The 23,048-nt window shown below is 34.0% G+C and overlaps 1 protein-coding gene across 1 annotated transcript in view; it reads left to right on the top strand.

Annotated features, from left to right (window-relative positions):
* ASCC3 (activating signal cointegrator 1 complex subunit 3) overlaps positions 1 to 23,048 on the top strand; it is a 314,121-nt gene that overhangs the window by 122,912 nt on the left and 168,161 nt on the right. The gene's annotated exons all lie outside the window — the stretch shown is intronic.

Here is a 23,048-nt window from a genome sequence, read left to right as displayed (position 1 = left end):
GTATGTTTTTCATAACAGTAGGATTTTTAATTAATTTATTTTTCAAATTACAATCTGCATTCAACACTATTTCACACCAGCTCCAGATGTATAGTGTCGTCGCCAGAAAAGCATGTACTTTACAGAGTGGTGCCCCTGATATTTCAGGCACCCACCTGGCCCCACACAGTCATTACAAACCATTGAATAGTAGGACTTTCTTAAATTCTATAGAAAAACATCCATATCTCCTTTACCTTTTCTTAACTGTAAAAATAAAGTAACAAGACTGGGGAACATTTTCAGTCCTCTGTTATTTTACCGTTTCAACATCATTATTATAATTTTTATACATAACCTGCTAGTCTTTTTTATTCATTTGTACATGTAGCTTTGATTTTGCTCATTCAAATTTAATTTTAATTATTACAATCCATTACTATATTATAATTATATTGTATATATAGATCTATATTCACTGTTTTCCTAATGAACACTAAGCATTTTTTATTGTTTCTACATAGTCTTCACAATTTTAATGTTTGTAAGAGAGAACAGGGAGTTTTTAATTCAGGGTCTAGGTTACCAATGTTATGTAAGTTCTTTGGACTTTTAATCTTCCCAGGCCTCTGACATACACATTATTATCTCCTTTTGTTAAAAGGGAAAATGAACCTAAAACATGTTAAACAGCTTCCCAAGATGATACAGCAAGTAAAGAGTCACACCAGGATTGAAATACAGGTCTTTGTGTTGATAGGCCACATCTTCAGGCTTTACGCTGCCTCTTTCCCATTAAGCTGACATTGGACCTCTTTTAGTGGTCGCTCTGCTGTTATTGATGCTTAAATGTGTGCAACTTTATATTATCAAATAGAGCACTATTGTACCAATCATCTCTCTTCTTTTCTTTCTGCTGAAACATTTAGTTAGGCTAAATTCCCTGAAATAGAATTATGACACGAAAGACCACATTGTTTGGTCTTGCCACGTGGTTCTGTAATGCATCTGCACTGGTTATATCACTTTGTTGTTACAGCAGACCTACATAGGATTTTATAAATTAAGGCCATGTTTGTCCGAGTAGTTTTATCAATGTAGTGTGATGTAAGGTTATGATCTGATTCGTGTTTGCTACTATTAATTTGTTTTACAGTCTTAAGTCATATAAGATAGAATGGTGACATACCAGGGAAACATTTTGCATACCGTCTTTTTGATGCTTTGCTTTGGGTGTGCACATGCTTTGAATTAGAAAGATCTGTTCTTGCCTGTGTTTTTGCTTCATACAGCGACCCTCTGGTCTTTGACCTTTGTAATAGTATTTTTGAAATGTTGTGTAAATATGACCGATATAAAAGAGACTCAACAACAAAAGAGAGTTTAACAAATTTAACCCTTGGACATACCAAAAAGCAAAAATGAGGGGGGAAAATTACTGCTAATTCTACTACCCAAAGATAGTTTCTGTTGGTGTATGTCTTTCCATTTGTTAAAATGTATTTTATTCCCTATCTTTTCTCAGTTATTTCTAAATAGTTTCTATAATGTATTTATTAGGTTTTCTCTATTCAAAAATATGACCAAACCATAAAGAGAAACAATGACATTAAAATGTAAATAAACACTTGAATATGTCAGATTAAAAATAATTAATCAGTGTGTTTGATGCCTTATTGTTCTTTTAGGTTTTGCATTCCATTAGGACAGGTTCTATTAAGATTGGATTATAAGGAATTATTGTTGGTTAAGTTCTTAGTATAGTGTCATGTGCATGGGGACTCCTTGGTAAATATAATTTGATTTTGATGAAGTGCCTCATCTTCAAGGATTTAACTTCCTTAGTGAGATGGGATATTGGGAAATATAAAGTGCATCAGGACTATGGCCCACTGGTTGATAGTTGCCTCTAGGATTGCTAGTATTAATAATGCCCAAGCCAGTGTCTTCAGATTATAAGTGCTGAGTCATTAAGATAGTGCTTCAGTCTTTTACATTAATGCAGTCATCTCAAGTTAAAAGCTCTTTTGCAACATAATTTGAGAACAATGTTCTATATTTTTCATTTCTTTAAATTACCTGTATTATGTGTATAACTAAAAAGGTTGCCCCAAACCAAAATCTTTTCCTGTTTTAGTATTTTCAAAGAGATTGTTCTGTTTAAGTCTTCTCTTTGCAGGTTGCTCTGCCAAATACCATTTGGCTGGTGAGTGCATTTAGCTTGATAAGTGGCAGCTTCTGGTGATTGCCTTTGTAGTATGTCCAGGACAGAAATTGTAGTGTGGATACTTGGAAAAGAGGACTGTTGCACATTTTGATTTTGGAAGCTGAGGTAGATAGCTCTTTCAACAAGGCTAGCCATCCTTGATTTAATTCCTCACACAAGAATTGCTACTTCACCGGAGTCTTTGATTACTGAGGCCCATGTTTGAAGTTTGTTTTCAGGGGCTTAGAACCCCTCACTGGATTATTTTTCCCTTTTCTAGCTCCTTGAAGTAATACCTTCACTAAGCTGTGGTCCTCTGCTTTTATGAAAAAGTTAACAGGGAACTCCCCAATAGTATAGAGTTTCTGAGTTGGGTTTTTTCCCCCCTCCTAATTGAGGTTGAATATAATGTTATCCCAGTCACGAGCTGTCTATATAAGGCTCTAAGTGATAAATTTCAGCAAATGAATTTGTATATATCCATCTGTCAGAAAATGAAAAAATATATAATTCAACAGTCTTTTCACCCTATTATCTAAAATCCTGACAGTCAAATTAGTTCTTCGATTATATTATGCCTCCCTCTCATGACTGAAAGATCTAACTATATGGGCTTCATTCAAAGGGACTTTTCTGTTTAAATGTTTAGATTACGTATAAATACAGTAAATTATATGTGGATTCTGTCTGTGCGTGCGTGCGTGTGTGTGTGTGTGTGTGTGTGTGTGTAGAGACAGAGATAAAAAACAGACAAGCAGAGAGCCTTGCCTCTGGAATTCAGTTATAGTCATAACTAACTGCACACTAGTGCAGTGTTGTTGAGCACACACCTAAATATTCAATAAAGGTGCTTTTCCTTGTTATTAAGTGAACATAAGTTATTTCTTATAGAGCTGTGTACTTAACAAACTTTAACTTTATTTTGTTGCCTTCTAAATATATTTTAAAGATTTTATTTATTTATTTTGAGAAAGAGGGGAAGGGAGGGAGAAAGACAGGGAGACAAACATCGGTATATCAGCTCACCGCCAACGGGGGACCTGGCCTGCAACCCAGGCATGTGCCCTGACTAGATATTGAACCGGCGACCTTTCTGTTCGCAGGACGACACTCAATCCACTGAGCCACACCAGCCAGGGCCTAAATGTATTTCAGTAGTTAGTGTATAGCAGTAAGAAATTTTAAGTTAGTGTATTCTAGTCCAAGAAAACTACCACCTCTCTCTGCTCATCCAGTTAAAAATCCTTCCAGTGAATATACCTTGATTTTGTTTTCTTAACCTGCAGATTGTTTTGGCATTTTGGGTTTTCCTAGTCGTGGTTTCCCTAAGTAATCTTATTGGAACAGCTGCTTTTCAGACCGTTATTACATAGACTGAAAACGTGTCCATTAAAAAAAAAAAAAAAAAAAGGCTATAACTCTCAGGCAAATAAATAATTTGCATGATAAAAAATTAATAATTTTTTAAAATATACCAATGAATTCATTTTGTTTTTCTTCATTTAGATTAAAATTAAAATAGAGCAAATTTCATCTTCAAAAGCCATGCTGATAGTCTCTGGTTGCACTGCGCCATGGGTTTCAGTATACTAGTCACCTAAACTTGTGTGCTTGTGTACTTAATAGATTTTATGTGCAGCTTTGCCTTAAATGTATTAAAAACAGTAGGAGGCAGTTGTGTTCCACTCAAGCATGTGTGATGACAGATGGAGAAAATCTTTTCATGTTGACTTTTCAACAGTCATACTCTGTAAGACTTCAAGCTCTTCTTGGCTATTGGGAAATTAAAAGTTGGCGATTCAGCCTTTAATTTTGATCCATCTGCTCAAACTAATGAGACGTCTCATTTGTAAGCTTCTCTTTGTGTTACCAAATGCAAGTACAGCTTTATCATTCCTGTTAATAATTCCCCTCCTCCTGTGTAACTAGCAGAATGGGAAAATAATTGATGCCTTAAATCTATCGAGATTTTTCTTGTTATACAAACTTTGTTACAGTGATAGGAAAAGAAATTAGAAACTTCCTCAGAGATTAAGGCATATTTAGTAAGTTAACTTGTTCACTTTTCACATTATCAAAAAATGTTAAGGTCCTTATTTAGTAGCTTCTTACTCAAAAATCTACCACCAGATTCAAGGTTTTACAGTGGTAAAGAGCAAAAAAAAGTGGCCTTCAACCTTGGATTAATATTAAATATCAGCCTTTTCCTTATTCAGATGTGTATTTTGTTTTCTCTTCATGGATTATAATTTTTAGTAGATGTTTATTTCTAATAAACCACCTTTTAAAATTAACTAATAATTATAGATTGATTTAACTTAGTACAATCTGAAGGGAGTTATTTTTGTTTCTTAGCATTGCTTCTTAGTTTATATACAATTAATTATGTACAATTGAAACAAATGTTACCATGCTAACTTCTCTGCTTTGACAATGGAAGTTTCCCATTGGCCCTTTTGCCAAGTTTTTCTTTCTCCAGATACAAACATCAGTAATTCTTGGTGCCAATTTTCTGTCATTTCAAATTTGTCTAAGATAACTTCTATTTGTCAATTCTTTGAGTGCTGTTTTCTTGTCAGCCTTCGTTGCTCCCCCTTCCCCCAAGTGAGACAGATTCCTAAAGGAATATAAAAGCACAGTTCTTAGGATGGAGACATTTTAACAACCATGAGCACAAAATGAGCTCCATTAAAAAGGCCCTGGGTACCTGCATTGCTCGGGCATTACCTCCTTGCATATTTATCCCATACCCCTCCCTCCTTTCCCACATCCCACCACCCTGGCTTTCTTTCAGGCCCTCATCCAGGAGATGCTCTTCTGTTCACCTCCGAGCTTTGGCATAGGCTGTTTCCTCTGCCTCACATTTTCTTCCTTACTCTCTGCTTGGTTGTCTTCTCCTAAACCCTTGAGATTTCATCTTTTCCTGAGAAGCCTTTTCTTTTACTTCCCTGACTCCTTACCTCCCTATTATTAACTGTATAACACCACCATGCATGTCTTCTCTATATTTCTAGCTACAGTTTTACCTTTTTTTCTGGCTGTTTTTAATTAATGCCACTTGTCATTATAAGATTATAAGTCACATAAGGGAAGGGGTTATCTCTGGTTCTGGTCATCACCATATAGTCATGGCCTCACCGTACCTGCCTGACACACAGTTGGTGCTCAGGTCGTGTTCGATGAATAAGTAAGTGGGAGCTATAGTAGTCTTTATGAGTCTGAATTTATTCTTAAAGGATTAGGCGGCCACCAACTTCAAGGAAAATTAAGGCAGTAATCTTAGGTTCCATGGTTAACTCAATGTTTAGGTTGAGGGGAGAACAACGTGGAGACGTGGAATGACTTCAGATACTTTTAGTTACCTTATTAAGGAACTTTTTCCCCTCTGGAGGCTGTAAAGGTCAATGAAACAATGTTGGTATTCATATCAAAAATGTTTTATTACATAAATTTACCTTAAATATTATTTTATCTGGGTATAGTCATTTCTGTTGGACATATTAAATTACCTCAGTTTTTTCCTAATTTAAGATATCCATCTGACTTAACTCTTTTTAATGATATAGACATCATCTCTGCCACCAATTATTTTAAGTTCATGTATTTTTTCTTTCTTTTATTTCTATTCATTAGGCACTACAGGAGAAACTTTTGAACGCTTTTAAAATTTAGATTTTTTAAAGAACAGAAAAATTCCATTTTTCTGAAATATAGTGTACCATTAGAGTGCTCGATTATGTTCTTGAAATATGTATGTAAGCAGTTTTTATTAATCTTGTAATGTTCTCTTCATTTGCAAAGAGAATGCTTTTAATATGGCATATTTGCATTACATTTTTTCCTTCATTGTTCTTAACATTACTTTTTCCCTAAATCTCTGAGAATTTCTCAGTTACTGAAGTAACACATTCTCATAACAAGAGAATCAACACAAAAGTGTAAAAAGAAAAACCGAATGATGATTTTTCCCTCCCCTCACCTCACCCCCCAATACTCCCACCCCTGAAGTGTATTGTTTTCTCATGGCAGATACAGACATATGCAGGTATGTAAATATCTTTAGTCATTTGAGCTTTTTAAATTTGGTAATCAGTGGTTTCTGGAATTATAGCACAAGTGAGCAGAACACAGTGAAATACTTTTTCTCAGAACGATGTTTAGAAACTTTGAGGATATAAACTAAGTTTAGATCTATTCTTGTGTAGTCTGCAGATCATTAGCCAAAATATCAAAAGAAAAAAATGCTCTACATTATCAAATAATTTCATTTTTGCAAAACTGGTTTTCTTTATATTAGATTCAGCATGGAATATCAGGGAACATATATATATGTATATACATATATGTGTGTGTGTGTGTGTGTGTATACACACACACACACACATCATTCAAACCTGAAAAGCAAGGCTAATGCTCCATCTAATTCATCTGTTATACAGGGTATGCAAAGGTAGGTTTGCAGTTGTGAGTATACAAAACACGTTTTCTCTATGAACAACTGTAAATCTACCTTTGCCCCACCCTGTGTAGTAGTATATTATCTCTATTTTTATGTACTTGGTCAGTGTAACTCCCTCATAGAAGTTATCAACTTTTCCATCTATTTTCTTATCCTTCCTGCTTTTTTTTGGTGCACCTCTTCATGATTTATGTTGCAAAATGTGAAGATAGTACAAGTTGCTTTGTTCTCTTACTAGGTATTTTTTTAAACCATATTGTTATACAATTTTCCTCTGTTAGTTCTGTTTCACACCTCCAGAATTGCATGAAAACAGCTATACCTATGGAGCTTTGCATATATGCTTTATACAGGATGGGGTAAAAGTAGGTTTACAGTTTTGAGTATGTGGAACAGTTAATAAAGCTATTGCAATAATCATAACCTGTGTCTTTTTCCATAAAAACAACTGTAAACCTACTTTTACACCACCTGTATATGAAGCCAATACATAAATTCATGTTTTCTGACATAAATGTATGTTATACATAGAAAGTAAAGCCAGTTAGAATGTGTCAAAAGTGGTTTGCAAAGTTTTCTTGGTATTATTGACTTTTGGCCAAATAATTCTTTGCGGTGGGGCTGTCTTATGCATTGGAAGATGTTTAGCAGCACCCCTGGCCTCTACCCACCAATAGCTAATAATGGAAGATAGCTGACATAATTCAGAATATCCACATCAGTAAATTTATTGGTGAAAATTAAAAATGTGTCTTTTATTTTACAGAAAAAAAAAACTAAACAGACTTTTTGGCTGACCCAGTACTTCCTATATTTCATATTTTCATTAATTTGTTGAAAATAAAACCTAATTTATATAACATGTTTATAGTATACTATGTTATTTGAATTATTTATATTTTTAAATAACAGTAATAGGGAAGTACTAAAACAATATTTGTTTGTAATCATTTTTCTGTCTTTTATAACACCATAGAAAATTCTCTAGACAGCTATTCAGAGTATTTTACATTAAATTGTCAGAAGTTAATTTGACAGCTATTTATTTCATTTTAGAAAATGATATATTGAATCTCTTTATTAACTAGTTTCCAGCTGATATTTGGATTTGGAAGCAGTTCAGGGATATATTTAATAAGTTTAGTTAGCACGGGAATTTGTTGACTATATTTTTAGAGCCATCTTTTGATAAGACCGAACAAACAGTATTTTTATTAAAGCTGAGGATAAAAATATGTGCCCTAAGGAAATCCGATACAACTATTCATGTGTTTGCTCAAAGTGCAAAAAAGGGAGCTGAACATTCAGTCTAAATTAACCACTGCAGATTTTTACTATCTTGACTGTAGCTGGGTTTTTAATCAGTTTTTTTGCTGTCATAGTACCATATTTAAGTATGTAGTATTGGGAAGAAAGAAATATCTCTATAGTTAATACTGTAAAATAAGATTCTGTTTTTTAAAAGAATAATATAGTTTCAGATCTCATCTGATTTTTTTCTTGGTTTTATAAATGAGTAGAAAGGAAGTGCAGCTCTAACTATATCATGACAAATACAGTGGGAAGTTTCCAAATTGTACAGCACTCATCAAGATAGTGGCTGTTCCTAAAATGCAGTTAGAGACCTGTTAAGTCTTGTGAAGGGTCTAAGATACTACCCTACCTGCATACAGACCTGCCACAGGCTAACTTCATTATATTCTTTATGTGTACCATATACACACTTACAGGTAGAAGTAGGGGACACTGGATTATGGAACAGACCTAATATTTATTCACAGTGCATCTTGTTCTTTGCTCTCCCTAGCTTTCACAAAGATTAGTAGTTTCTGTTTTGGGGGCAATACCAAGTAGACTGATCTTTCACATATGGAATATCAATTTTTTTGATCTTCCACTTTGTCATGTTTTTGACAAAGGACCAAGCAAACCAGTAGTTTTCCCTTGAGGGTGCCGAATACCAGCTTGAATGCTGATTAGATACAGTGGCTGAATGCAATAGCCTAAAGGTTTTCACCAGGCAACTATGACTCTTCTGTCACTCAGATCGAGTACAGACTCACGTATTTGCATGTGTAAAACAGGTCTGTCGCTGAAATGCTGTACCACTGTACACACAAGGGCTGAGCCAGAAAGTAGAGGGCACACCTTTCCACAGCACCCTCCATCCCCATGGCTGTGGGCCATGCTCGCTAATGTGACTCTGCACACAGTCCCTCTGTTCTCACTGCCTTTCGTCACCAGAAGTTAACACACTTAAGTTTGTTGATTTGGGTAAATGCTTTTTACATAAAAACCCGTAACAAAAAATTCAGCTTTTCAATTTGAAAGCTTTCGTACGCAAAAAGCAGTTATAAGTGTGCCACAAATTTGTTAGCATCATGTATGATATAAGGAAAAATATACTTTGTAAGTAGATATCTTAAATATTCTATCATTACAATTCAAATCATTACCAAATATCTTGTTGAAATATTATTTGCTTAAAAATTAAGATGGATAATACTCTTTTTTTTCTCTTAAATTATGGGATATAGTTATTAAATCATACTTTTTCACCTTCTGGTCAGGTCCCTAATAATTTTTTTTGAGATAGAAATTATTTTTAAAACATTTAATAGATCATCATTATGTTCATTTAGACATTGAATTTATGAAAGCACCATAAAGTTCATTAGTCCACCTTCTTATTACAGATGACAAAACAAAGCCTGTAATAATCCCAAATTCAGACAGCTAAGAAGCTTTGCATTAAAACTAGAACCATGGACTTTTCGCTTCACTTTCAATATTTTACCCCACAAAACTCACATTCTCATTGAACCAGTTATTGCCCTGTAAAGAGAAGAGAATGCAAAAAATCTGTTTGTAAATGCCATCTGAGACATCTGGCCTGAGGAAATCATCAACAGTATGTGCAAAAAAATCTATAATAATGCAGTAATTTTGAGTAATACATTTTTTAAAGGTTCAGCCCTTTGAAAAAAGTGATCTTTGAATTTTCAAAAAAATCATTTTTATATTTTTAAGAAGTAAATACCAACATCTGCCTTTTAAATTATTTCAAGTTTCTCTGTAAAGTTCAAATTGTTACATCTGATAATGTAAGGTAAAGTCATATTAAATGGTATAATCAAGGAGCATACTTTTTGGTGTTTAAAAAAAAAAGAATAAAGAACATAGAACTTATCTAGTGTCCAAACATAAAAACAATGATTTATAGAAAATAACATTGAGAACTGGTAATGTTTAACTGAGGAAAGAGCTATCATACGGGAGATATGATAAAAATGTTTAAATATTTGAAGAATTGTTATGTGTAAAAACAAGTGCATTTGTTTCCTGTTGCCTTAGAGAGCAATGGTGATCTTTGTCCCAGTGAGTGGGATGTGGAGGAATCAGGTTTGGGGTAAATATTAAGGAAACCTTTGTAAAACAAATAAACCTTGTTGGGTTTTTTGTTTTTTGCTACTGTGTGGGCCATCTTTTATGTGCCAGGCGCCTTTCTAGTTACTTTCTAATTATTTTTTGTTGTCCCTACAGCAGCCTTGCAAGGGACAACATTTTACAGGTGAAAACTGAGGTACAGATAAATTTGCCCAAGTTTATTTAGTATATAAATGCTGAGTTATGATTGAAACATAGTCTATTTGATTCTAAAACATCATTGGTATTCAAAATAAGTCTGTATGTTGTATAGGTTAGTTTGGCATCAGATAAGAGTTTGTTATAGATTGCTAAGAACTTCTAAACAAAAAAATTAGTTTGAGTCTATCTTAAATAGTTATGAGCAAGTAAAATTAATATTCTTGATTAAGTTTATTTAGTTTTATGTTATGAAAATCAGATTAAAATTAAAACATTTTTTAACTTAAGACAATTTTAAAGTTTGAAGTACACTTTCATCTAGAGAATAATCAATACTTTTGAAGTTATTTATGTTTATAAATATATTGAATAAGTTCTGAAAAGAAGTACAGATCTCAAATTGAATTTATAAGTCTATATAGTACACATGTAAAACAAAACCTGAATTAAGAATTTATAAATAATTTATTCAAACATCAATTAGATGACATAAACTAGATTACGTGTTAAAGATATGTGTATGCTTAATGTCTTAAGAAAATTGATAAAAGCTTAAGAAAATTCTGTGTTTTAGTAAGTTGAAGAAAAAATTCATAGGAAAGGAAAAATGCACTCCAAGTAATTACCATTTTAAAAATTCTACCTTTTTTCCTATTTGTTGTGGTCTTAACAATTTAGAGACTCTGGAAATATAAATGTCTTATGCTCCTAATTAAATTGTACAATGCCCTGATATCATGAATTGATTGTACGACAATATTTTACAGGACTTAACTAGAAATATGATGTTTTACCTAGCATAGTACATACATAGTACAATAAGTCCTCCAAGTTTTGGGTTTTAAAATTATTATACATTTTGATAATATGTATCTTTTAGTTAGAAGATGTAAAATGTGTGGAATCCTTTTAACCAAATATAGCAATTAAAGATCTATTCAACTCAGACATAGAAACTGATAAATATTAAAATGATTTCTTTAAAGAAATTGGTGAAAAATATATTTCACAGAGTAATGCCCTAAATATAATTCATTAATGATAACCTGAATCTACTTATCACTTAAAAGCTTAGGTTTCTTGAGAAGAACTGCAGATTCTCAGTGTGGGAATCCAGAGGTGGCTCTGAACTGCCAAGTGTAGATCTAATTACACAGCTTGGAGCTGCAGAACCACTACTCTCTACTCCAGGTTACTTTCCTTGGTTTATTTGCATAATTTAATTCATGAAGACTCATCAGGGAATTATCCAGTTTTCTGATGCAGTTAGATCAAGATAAATTAATCCTATTTAAGGTAGGGTTTTTTGTTGTTTTTTTTTTGTAATATACCTGCTAAATATTTAACCAGGTGTTTTTAAGCTCAAATAAATGCGTTAGTAATTTAGTTGGTTGTCAGGAATATCTTATAATAAATGATAGTGGTTACACCCATGATTAATAAAATAGAGGATTTTAAAATTTACTGTTACCCCTATTTTAGTAATAATTTTATTGACATAATCCAAATACAGTAGTGGCTAATTTTTATTATTTTAGAACATAAGAATGTTTTCTATATTCATGCCCATCAGTAGGATATTATTTTGGTATAATGAATTAAATTAGTTTAATTTATTGTAAATATAGTACCTTTGATTTAGGGCTTGTCTTTGACTTCAAAGTCCATAATTTTGGTGTTTTTTCAAGATGCTCTCAGAATAGCTCATTTTATAAATTGTGTTTTTAAAATCACAAATTTTGAATTTTGCAAAGGCATTAAAATTAACATACACATAGCTTTACATCAATATCAAAATCCTAATCATTAGCAATTTTAGTTCATTAGATATCAGTTGAATGTTTGCCTATAAATTTAACTAAAAGTATCCAAGAAAATTAATGATCTAGTTGAAAAATTGGAATTTATCTTGATACCTTACAGTGTAATAAAAGATATCGATAAAAGTATTAACTCAGCTATATCCTATTGTGATTTATAAACTTTAAAATTCAGATCTCAGCTCAAAATATGCTAAAAAATAAATCATTCCTGTGAAAGCTATCATTTTTTAACACTGGGATTTTAGCAATCATTTATTCAGTGCCCACTCACTGAGTGAAAGCTGGGAAAATAATATGGCGGGGAACAAGGAGACCTCAGAATTACCATATTTTGCTGTGTATAATGTGCACTTTTTTGCCCAAGTTTCTGAGGGAAAAGTAAGGATGCGCCTTATATGTGGGTAGTACTAATTCCATATCTACATAAATGTTTTTAGTTCTTTTATTTATGCTTATGCTTTAAAAGTATAACTCTAGAAAGCAATAATGATATACATATGCAAAATAATATCCTGGAATACAATAATCAATTTTGTTTCTAAATATAAATAAATAAATAAATGATTGAATTGAAAAATTAAAATAAAGTTTTTTTTCCTGAAAGTTTGGGCCAAAAATGCAGGTGCATGTTATACACAGGAGCGCAATATACACAGCAGAATATGGTAAGTAAGATGTAAGCTTGCTCTCAGGCAGCACCCAAGGTGGGAATATGACTTGATGGAAAGAAAGAGGCTTTGGAATGTCAAATCTGAGGCTAGTTCCCTATTCTTCTCTTGAAGGAGTAACAAGTTATTGAAAGTCTAAGCTTCAGTTTTCTCATCTGTAAAATACTGATAGAATTATCTATCTCCCCAATTGTGTTGTTAATAGTAAGCTAGATGGCTATTCATGCTCCTAGTAGTAGGCCTAGCACATAGTAATTTATTCATAGTTCTAGTAATTGTTAACAACAATGGTGAGATGATGTAGAGCTGGAGATAACACAAGGTGTGAACTAAGTGGTGTAGAAGTGATTAATTTTCCCTGGAGCTATTGGAGAAGAATAGTTAGAACTGGACTTAAAATGTTCTCAAGTAAAATTGGCCAGAGAACCAGTAAAGTAAAACAGAGGTAGAAGCCTGGAAACATACAAGTGCATGGAGGTTTTGGACGATGGGAAGGATTTAGAGAGATGACACCCTAAGGCCAATAATGAAGAAACATGAAATGTCATGACCTTTAAATCCAGTAATTTCCTAACTTTGAGAGAGGACCCCAATTAAAGTCTAGATGATGTTTTTCTTTCTTTTCTTTTTTGAGTTGGGGTGGGTGGGGGGTTGTGCATTTCTTCCTTCCTATAGTTGTTGATGCAATGAATAGTGGCTTCTTTGTTCACCATCTTCCCAGACTCCAATCCTGCACCATGGTAACTTACCCACTGTTACATCCTTAGTGCCTGTGGCATAATTACTGGATGATCACAAACTCATGGAAGAGCTAAATTAAACACAAAAATAGCTAAAAATAAAAGATAGTTAGTGATAAATACTAAAGAGAGGGGCATACAAATTCTTTGAACGTTCAAAAGAATAAAGTATCACATGTATCTGGAAGCATCAGGGAATATTTTATTGTTTTAATTTAACCATAATATAGTAACATCCATCTCCCCCATGTAGGTATAAGAGTTTCTGTTGTTTTTTAAAAAAGAAGTTTTGTAAACTTGTATCTATTTTTCTGTTCATTGGTTACAAAGCTATATTTTGGAAAGTTTAAATGAAGTTTCTTACAAGCTCTGTCTCAAACAATCATATTAACTGTCAGGGATACCTCTCTAAATACTCCTGCTCATCTACACTCTTTGTAAAAATCAGAGCCCTCTTTTTTTTTCTTTTACTAACCACACCCTTTTAAAATTGTACTATCCAGTGTCCTATCAGTTTACAATTCCAAAATTATCTTAAGGCTTTCCTCCCTATGTGTTATCTACCTTTTTATTGTATACTTCCTTGAGTGATATTTTTATCATATAATGTTTATTACTTTATATTAAAAAATCGCTATTTTTTTTCCATGATGATGGCTTTCTCTCTGTTAGCTTAAAAATCTTTCCCTAACAGAAAAATAATTTTCAAGCATCACTTCTACTGGTATTTTTTTTTTAGTCTGTAATGAAATTTTCTCTATATCTTAGTATATATTTAATAATGAGATTAAATGTATTATTATAACCTCATTGTTATCATTGTTTATTTCACCTGTTCAGTATAATTTATATATTTAATTATAAAACTATTAAGGAATGGATAATACAAACAATACAAGATACACAAAGGAAATGTTCTTTTTATCTCCTTCCCATCCCATTTTCATTTTGCTGGGTAATTCATTACTTTGGTGGTTGTCCATTAATATCTCTCTCTCTAAACACACACATTCTTTACACATACACTTAGGATAATTCAGCTTGACACTTTTTCACATAGCAGTCTATCATGGATATCTTTTCAGATCTTTGTGTGTATGTGCAAGAACAAAATTTAATTGTTTGTATCTACCATTGAATTTTTAGAGCCACGCAGTATTAATACAGCATCTTTTTAATGTTTATAATTATTTTCACTTCCTTGCCTGTGAATTTCCCATAAGCCAGAGGAAAATGCTGACAGATTTAAAGAAAAACGAACTATTTCCATACTTAATAAGATACCATAAACAAAGACAAGAGATAAAGAGCATAGACGAGAGCAAAATATTTGCAATATAAGAAAAGGCAAAGCATACTATCTTTCTTATACAAAGAGCACCTATGAATCAATAAGAAAAAAATGCCCAATACTAAACAGACAATATGCATAGTAAGTTCAATGAATAGTCACATATACTTTGACCCAACAATTCCACTTCTACGAAACTATCCAACAAATATATTCACAAACATATGAAATGAATTATTTATAGGGTTATTTATTACAGAATTGCCTTAAATAAGAAAAGATTGGAAACAAATGCCCATCAAACAAGGAGTGATTAAATAAAGTATGTTATTTCTAAGTAATGGAATACTATGCAAGTGTGAAAATAAATGAGGAAACTGTGTATTGATGTGAAAAGATCTTCAGATGACTTGAGTCTTCAGCATGCCAGCATTGTCAGACCTAAAATGAGAACCCTGTATAATGTGTAGCATCCACCACAGATGACTCTTGGATTTATAACATGCAGAATGAACCTTTTAAAATTGCATCTACCTGGTAACACAGATGTGGAAATATGACCACAGCAATAAAACCTATTTTTGCTTTCATGCTCTTGTAAATAAACCTATCTGAAATACATTTGTAGTGACACACTTCATTCAAACTATAAAATACGAAAAAATAATTAAGACTATTTTCTTAATTCTCCCCAAGATGGTACTTATCAAGACCATTCTAAAAGCACAGAGAATGCATGAAAAAGGTGAGGGGAGAAAGCAAAAAAAAAAAAAACACCAAAAAGACAAAAAATACAAAATCCTCACAGATGGGACAACAGTTTGGTGATTACCAGAGGGAAAAAGGGGGTCAGGATCTTAGAAGAGGGTAAAAGGGGGACAAATGGTGATGGCGGAGACTTGACTTGGGGTGAAGAACACGTGATACAAAATACAGATAATATAGAATTGTATACATGAAACGTATATAATTTTATTAACCAATGCTACCCCCAATACAATAAAAAAGTAAAAATAAATAAGTGATAAAAGCACAGAGAAGTTTTTTTTGTTTTTTTAATAAAATTCATTTATTTATTGATTGATTTTGTTCAAATACATTTGTCTCCTCCTTTCCACCACCATTTTCCCCTGCCCCCTTTCCCCACCTCCGTCCCTCAATCCTGCCCCACTTTGGTTTTGTACATGAGTCCTTGCTATATGTTCCTTGACTTGACCCTTCCCTTTCCTTTCCCCTCCCACCCCTCCCTCCTTTCCTCTTGAGTCTATTGATTTCTTTTTTCTTTTTTGCTTTTTTACTTGAAAATTTTTTTAATTTATTTTTTCATACATTTGTCTATGCCCACCCCCCACCCCTCCCTCCTTCCCTCCCCCAGCTCCTCCCCCTTTGCACTGTCCATGAGTCCCCGCTACATGTTCCCTGACTCTCCCCTTCCCTTCCCTTTCCCTACCCGCCCCTACCTCCTTCCCTCTTGTCTCTGTTGATTTCTTTTCCTTTCAGTGTTGCTGGTCTTATTTTCCTTGCATCTTTGTGTTGTTGGTTAGGTTCCACTTATAGGTGAGATCATGTGGTATCTGTCTTTCGCCCCCTGGCTTATTTGGCTTAGCATAATGCTCTCCAGTTCCATCCATGCTGTCATGAAGTTTAGTAGTTCTTTTTTTCTTTCTGCTGCGTAGTATTCCATTGTGTATATGTACCATCACTTTTTGATCCAATTATCTACTGATGGGCATTTAGGTTGCTTCCAACACTTGGCTATTGTCAATTGTGCTGCTATGAACATTGGGGTGCATAGGTTCTTTTGTATTGGCGTTTTGGTGTTCTTAGGGTATAGTCCCAGCAGGGGAATCACTGGATCGAAAGGCAGTTCCATTTTCAGCTTTTTGAGGAAATTCCACACTGCCTTCCACAGTGGCTGCACCAGTCTGCATTCCCACCAACAGTGGACTAAGGTTCCCTTTTCTCCACAGCCTTGCCAGCACCTGTTGTTTGTTGATTTGTTTTGATGGCCATTCTGACCGGTGTGAGGTGGTACCTCATAGTGGTTTTGATCTGCATTTCTCTGATGGCTAGTGATGCTGAGCATCCTTTCAAATGCCTCTGGGCCCTCTGTATCCCCTCCTTGGAAAAGCGTCTGCCCCGGTCCTTTGCCCATTTTTGGATTGGATCGTTTGTCTTCTTGGAGTGGAGTCGAGTGAGTTCTTAATATATCTTGGAGATCAAACCTCTATTTGATGTATCATTAGCGAATATATTTTCCCATAGGGTTGGCTCCCTTTTCATTTTGCTGATGTTTTCTTTCGCTGTGCAGAAGCTTATTATTTTGATGAGGTCCCACTGTTTATTCTTTCCTTTATATCCCTTGCTTTAGGAGTCATATCAGTGAAAAAATTGCTGCGTGGGATATCTGAGAGTTTCCTGCCAATGTTCTCCTCTAGGACTTTGATGGTGTTGCGACTTACATTTAAGTCTTTTATCCATCTTGAGTTTATTTTTGTGTATGGTGTAAGCTGATGATCCAATGCCAATTTTTTGCATGTAGCCATCCAGCTCTCCCAACACCATTTGATGAAGAGGCTATTCTCCATTTTATGCTTCTGCCCCCTTTGTCAAATATTAGATGTCCATAGAGACCTGGGCTTATTTCTGGGCTTTCTATTCTGTTCCACTGGTCTATGGATCTGTTCTTGTGCCAGTACCAGATTGTTTTGAGTATAGTGGCTTTGTAGTAGAGTTTGATGTCCGGTATTGTGATCCCTCCTACTTTGTGTTTCTTTCTCAAAATTGCTACAGCTATTCGGGGTCGTTTATGCTTCCATATAAATTTTTGAAATGTCTGTTCTATTTCTGTGAAATACATCATTGGTATCTTAATAGGGATTGTGCTGAATCTATAAATTGCTTTGGGTAGTATGGACATTTTGATGATATTAATTCTTCCAATCCATGAGCACGGTATGTGCTTCCATTTATTTGTGTCTTCCTTAATTTCTTTCTTCAATGTTGTATAGTTTTCTGCAAACAGGTCTTTTATGTCTTTGGTTAAATTTATGCCTAGGTACTTTATTTTTCTTCTTGCTGTATCGAATGCTATTCTCTTTCTGATTTCTTCTTCTTCTATTTCATTGCTAGTGTACAAAAATGCCTTTGATTTTTGAATACTGACTTTGTATCCTGCTGTTTTGCCAAATTCACTTATTAGGCTGAGTAGTTTTTTGGTGGAGTCTACAGGGTTTTCTATGTACACTATCATGTCATCTGCAAACAGTGATAGTTTTACTTCCTTTTTTCCAATTTGGATGCCTTTTATTTCTTTTTCTTGTCTGACCGCTGTAGCTAGGACTTCCAATACGATGTTGAAAAGAAGCGGTGAAAGCGGACATCCTTGTCGTGTTCCCGATCTTAGTGGGAAAGCTTTTAGTTTTTACCTGTTGAGTATGATGTTGGCTGTAGGTTTGTCATATATGGCCTTTATTACATTGATGTATGCCCCCTTTATTCCCATTTTGCTGAGTGTTTTGATCATAAATGGGTGCTGTAGCTTATCGAATGCTTTTTCTGCGTCTATCGAGATGATCATGTGGTTTTTGTCTTTCCTTTTGTTTATTTGATGTATTACATTTATTGATTTGCATATATTGAACCATCCTTGCATCCCTGGGATAAGTCTCACTTGATCATGGTGGATGATCTTTTTAATGTATTGCTGGATGAGGTTTGCCAATATTGTTGAGCATTTTAGCATCTATGTTCATCAGTGATATTGGCCTGTAGTTTTCTTTCCTTGTAGCATCTTTATCTGGTTTTGGGATTAGGGTAATGCTGGCCTCATAAAAAGAGTCTGAGAGTCTTTCCTCCTCTTGGATTTTTTGGAATAGTCTGAGAAGGTCAGGGGTTAGCTCTTCCTTAAACATTTTGTGAAATTCTCCTGTGAAACCATCTGGCCCAGGGCTTTTGTGTGCTGGGAGTTTCTTGATGACTGCTTCAATTTCCCCAGCTGTTATCGGTCTGTTCAGGCTTTCTGCGTCTTCTTCATTCAGTGTTGGAAGATTATACTTTTCTAGGAATTTGTCCATTTCATCAAGGTTTTCAAATTTCTTGGCATATAATGTTCCATAGTAGTTTCTGACAATCCTTTGTATTTCTGTGGTATCAGTTGTTATTTCTCCTCTTTCATTTCTGATATTACTTATTTGGGTCCTCTCCTTTTTTTCCTTGATGAGTCTGCTTAAAGGCTTGTCAATTTTATTTATCTTTTCAAAGAACCAGCTTCTGGATTGGTTGATTCTTTGAATTGTTCTTTCCGTCTCTATATCATTCAGTTCTGCTCTGGTCTTGATTATTTCCTTCCTTCTACTTGCTGTGGGATTTATTTGTTGTTGCTTCTCCAGTTCTTAAAGTTGTAGGGTTAGGTCATTTATTTGAAATGTTTCTGTCTTTTTTAGGTAGGCCTGTATTGCTATGAACTTCCCTCTCAGGACTGCCTTTGTTGTGTGCCATAAGTTTTGGAAAGTTGTATGTTCATTTTCATTTGTTTCCAGAAACTTTTTCATTTCTTCTCTTATCTCATTATTGACACATTCATTTTTTAATAGTGTGCTGTTCAGTCTCCATGAGTTTGCAAGTTTTTGAGGTTTCTCCTTGAGATTGGTTTCCAGTTTCAAGCCCTTGTAGTCCAAGAAAATGCTTGTTTTATTTCAATTTTCCTGAATTTGTTGAGGCTTGCTTTGTGTCCTATCATGTGGTCTATCTTTGAAAAAGTTCCATACGCATTTGAAAAGAATGTATATTTTGCTTCTTGGAATGAAAGGTTCTATATAACTCAGTTAAGTCCATTTGATCTAATGCATCATTCAGCTCCACAATATCCTTGTTGATGTTTTGTTTGGAAGATCTGTCCATTTTTGACATGGGGTGTTAAAATCTCCCATCAGTGTGTTGCTGTCTATATCTTTTTTGATGTCCTCCAAGATTTTCTTTATATACCCGAGTGCCCCTATGTTGGGCGCATATAAGTTTACAATGTTTATGTCTTCTTGATGGATTATAATTTTCCTTTGAATATTATAGAGTGCCCCTCTGGGTCTCTTTTAATGGCCATTGTTTTGAAATCTATTTTGTCTGATATAAGTATTGCTACCCCTGATTCTTTTTCTTGCCCATTTGCTTGGAATATTTTTTTCCATCCCTTTACTTTCAGTCTGTGTAGGTCTCTTGCTTTGAGGTGGGTCTCTTGTAGGCAGTATATGTGTGGGTCATGTTTTCTTATCCATTCAGCTACCCTGTGTCTTTTGATTGGGGCATTTAGTCCATTCACATTGAGAGATATTACTGATAGAAACTTACTCATCTTTTCTCTTTGTTCCTGTGTTCCTCTCTCTCTCATTCTTTTCCTTCATCTTCTTAAACCAGTCCCCTTAGCATATCTTGGAGGGCTGTTTTGGTAGAGATGTATTCTTTTAGTCTTTTCTTGTCTGGGGAACTCCGTATTTCCTCTTCTATTTTAATTGAGAGCCTTGCTGGGTAGAGCAGCCTTGGCTATAGGCCCTTGCTTTTCATGACTTGGAATATTTGTTGCCATTCCCTTCTGGCTTGTAGTGTTTCTGTTAAGAAGTCAGCTCCTAGGTGTATCCGGGCCCCCTTGTTTGTTACTTTCTCCTTCTCCCTTGCTGCCTTGAGGATTCTCTCTTTGTCTTTGATAGTTGCCAATTTAATGATGACTTGTCTTGGAGTGGGCTCATTGGGTTCCTCTTGAGTGTGACCGTCTGTGCTTCCTGGAATTGTGAGACTTTCCTCAAATTGGGCAAATTTTCCATCATTACTTTTTCAAACAGGTTCTCTATCCCTTGCTCTTCTTCTACTTTTGGTATACCTATTATATGGATATTATTCCGTTTAAGGTTGTCCTGCATTTCCCTAAATGCCTCTTCATTCTTTTTGAGTCTTTTTTCATTTTCTTGCTCTTTCTGGGAGCTTTTTTCTACCTTGTCCTCCAGCTCACTGATTCAATCCTCTGCTTTATCTAGTCTGCTTTTGATTCCTTCTACTGTGTTCTTCAATTCAGAAATGGTATTCTTCATTTCCTCTTGTGTCTTCTTGATAGTTTCTATGTCCTTTTCCAGGTTTATAGTTTGCAGTAAGTTCCTGATAGTTTCCCTGTAGTTTTTCATAGTTCTCTTTGAGCTTGCTGAGCTCATTGAGCTTTCTTAGAGCCATTGTTTTGAATTCAGTATCTGATAGGGTAGTTGCCTCTCTTTCATTTAGTTCTCTCTGTGGTGATTCCTTCCTTTCCCTTCCACTAGGAAAGGAAAGATTCTTCCTTTCCTAGTGCATCTCTGTGGGGGTGTTTCTTTTCCTTCCCATTATTTGTGAGAGTCTTCTTTTTTATTTTCCTTCTGCTTCAATTGATCAGTCTTGGTTTCCTGACTTTGTGGATTAAAATTCTATGGTAGTAGGTGGGTCTTTTTTTAAATTTATTTATTTATTCATTTATTTATTTATTTATTTATTTCCTTTTCTTTCTGGATTTGCCTCTGATGAATTCAATAAAAAAGTAAAAATAAATAAATAAGTGATAAAAGCACAGAGAAGTTTTTGTTTTTGTTTTCCACTTGCAAGGAATGCCAAAAACAGGGTTCTCAAATTTTTACAAGCACCAGAATCACCTAGGGCACTTATTAGACCAGATTGCTGGGCAACCCCCTCAGTCTCCTCCCCCTCAAGGCTCATTCATTAACACTTGCAAGAGTCAATATCATATATTTCAGAACATAATTACTCATGTATGTCATGTCGTAGATACAGGTATTTCCATTCTTCGGCTTTTTTCTTAGTGGAAATATCTTGGAAAGTCTTTGAGTCAAGATTTCACCTTTAATATTTGGCCTTTTCCCTCCTGTTTTCCAATAATCTCCAGCTTATATAGTCCTATTAATTTTTTTATTCCTAAACACATTCCCATAAATGAGGAATAAATATTTACATAGGTGTTATTTTAAAGGAGTCATTCACTAATCTAAGCACTTAGTCTTTTAGAAAAAAGTTAATATTATTAGTCTTTATTACTCTTATAATGGTGCTCATACTTACCAGCTCTGACAAAGGTTCTCAAAGTTCCTGTATAAAGAGTATTAGCATCTGCTTAGAACTTGGTAGAAATGCCAATTCTTAGTTTGTCTGAGACCTAGTTAATCAGAAAAGGAGGGAGAGGGGAAAAGAAGCATTTTCTTTTTATAACAAGCCTGCTTGATGGTTTTGAATCATTCTAAAATTTGAGAGCTTTGCTTTACTAAATGTACTGTTTTCACTTAACATTATATCCTTCAATCCTTATGATAATCCTGTGACACTAGTCACCATCTGTGGACTGGAGGAAATACAATCAAAGAGATTAAATAATTTGTTCTAAGTTATAATGCTATTTAATAATATTTCAAAGTAAAATGTTTGGCCTTTGTCAAATAATATATTATCCTTTCCTTTGAATGTACTGAAACAATGTCAGTTACTTAAGCATTCTAATTTTTTAAATGATTATTTGAGCTTTTACTCTTGCATTAATTTTAATCAACATCTTATGTGAACAACACTTTTTTTGGCAAGTCAAATAATAGGACCAGAATTCATATTCACATACTTTCTTTCCTAGTCCAGGAGTGATTTTATTATGTGTATTTAAACTGAATGACTTTTTAAACTAAAAATAACTATATAAAATATTTTTAAATACATTAACTTAACAGACGTCAAGTAAAAATATAAACAAATTTTATAAAACAATTATAATTTACCAACATATTGACTTGAACCTACTGTTCTAATCTTATTTTAACGACAAATGCCCATATAACTGCTATTTGGTTACCAACAGTGTTTTTAAGATTTATTTGAAGTTATTTCTGCCAAATGAAACAACACTGTCCTTTCTGTTATAATTTTCATGAGTCTATTTAAATTAATTAACTAAATTAACAAACCATAAAATCCAGTATGTTTATAAAGACCCAAAATCTTGTAATGGTTTCTGTTGGAGCCTCTATAGAAAATTTCTAATAAGAAAAACAGTTCATTTTACTAAACAAGACATGATGGATTCTTTAATAAAAAGAAATTGCTATTTTTAAGTTGTAACTAATATTTCTCCTGGCTGCAGTAGAAAATAATTTGCAAAATGATAAGTTGACAAGTCAAAGTGAAATAATTAATGAAGATTTAGGGTCATATTTTATTTTCCCTTATGTTCTTCATGTCTGTTATTTCAACAGGATTTACATAATGTGGCGTTTGAATAATGG

Source organism: Pteronotus mesoamericanus, unplaced genomic scaffold (assembly GCF_021234165.1).
Source record: "Pteronotus mesoamericanus isolate MK-2021 breed Mesoamerican mustached bat unplaced genomic scaffold, CSHL_Meso_final contig_20, whole genome shotgun sequence".
Classification (NCBI taxonomy): domain Eukaryota; kingdom Metazoa; phylum Chordata; class Mammalia; order Chiroptera; family Mormoopidae; genus Pteronotus; species Pteronotus mesoamericanus.
Note: the sequence above shows the minus strand (reverse complement) of the source record. Positions and strands in the feature narration are given on the sequence as shown.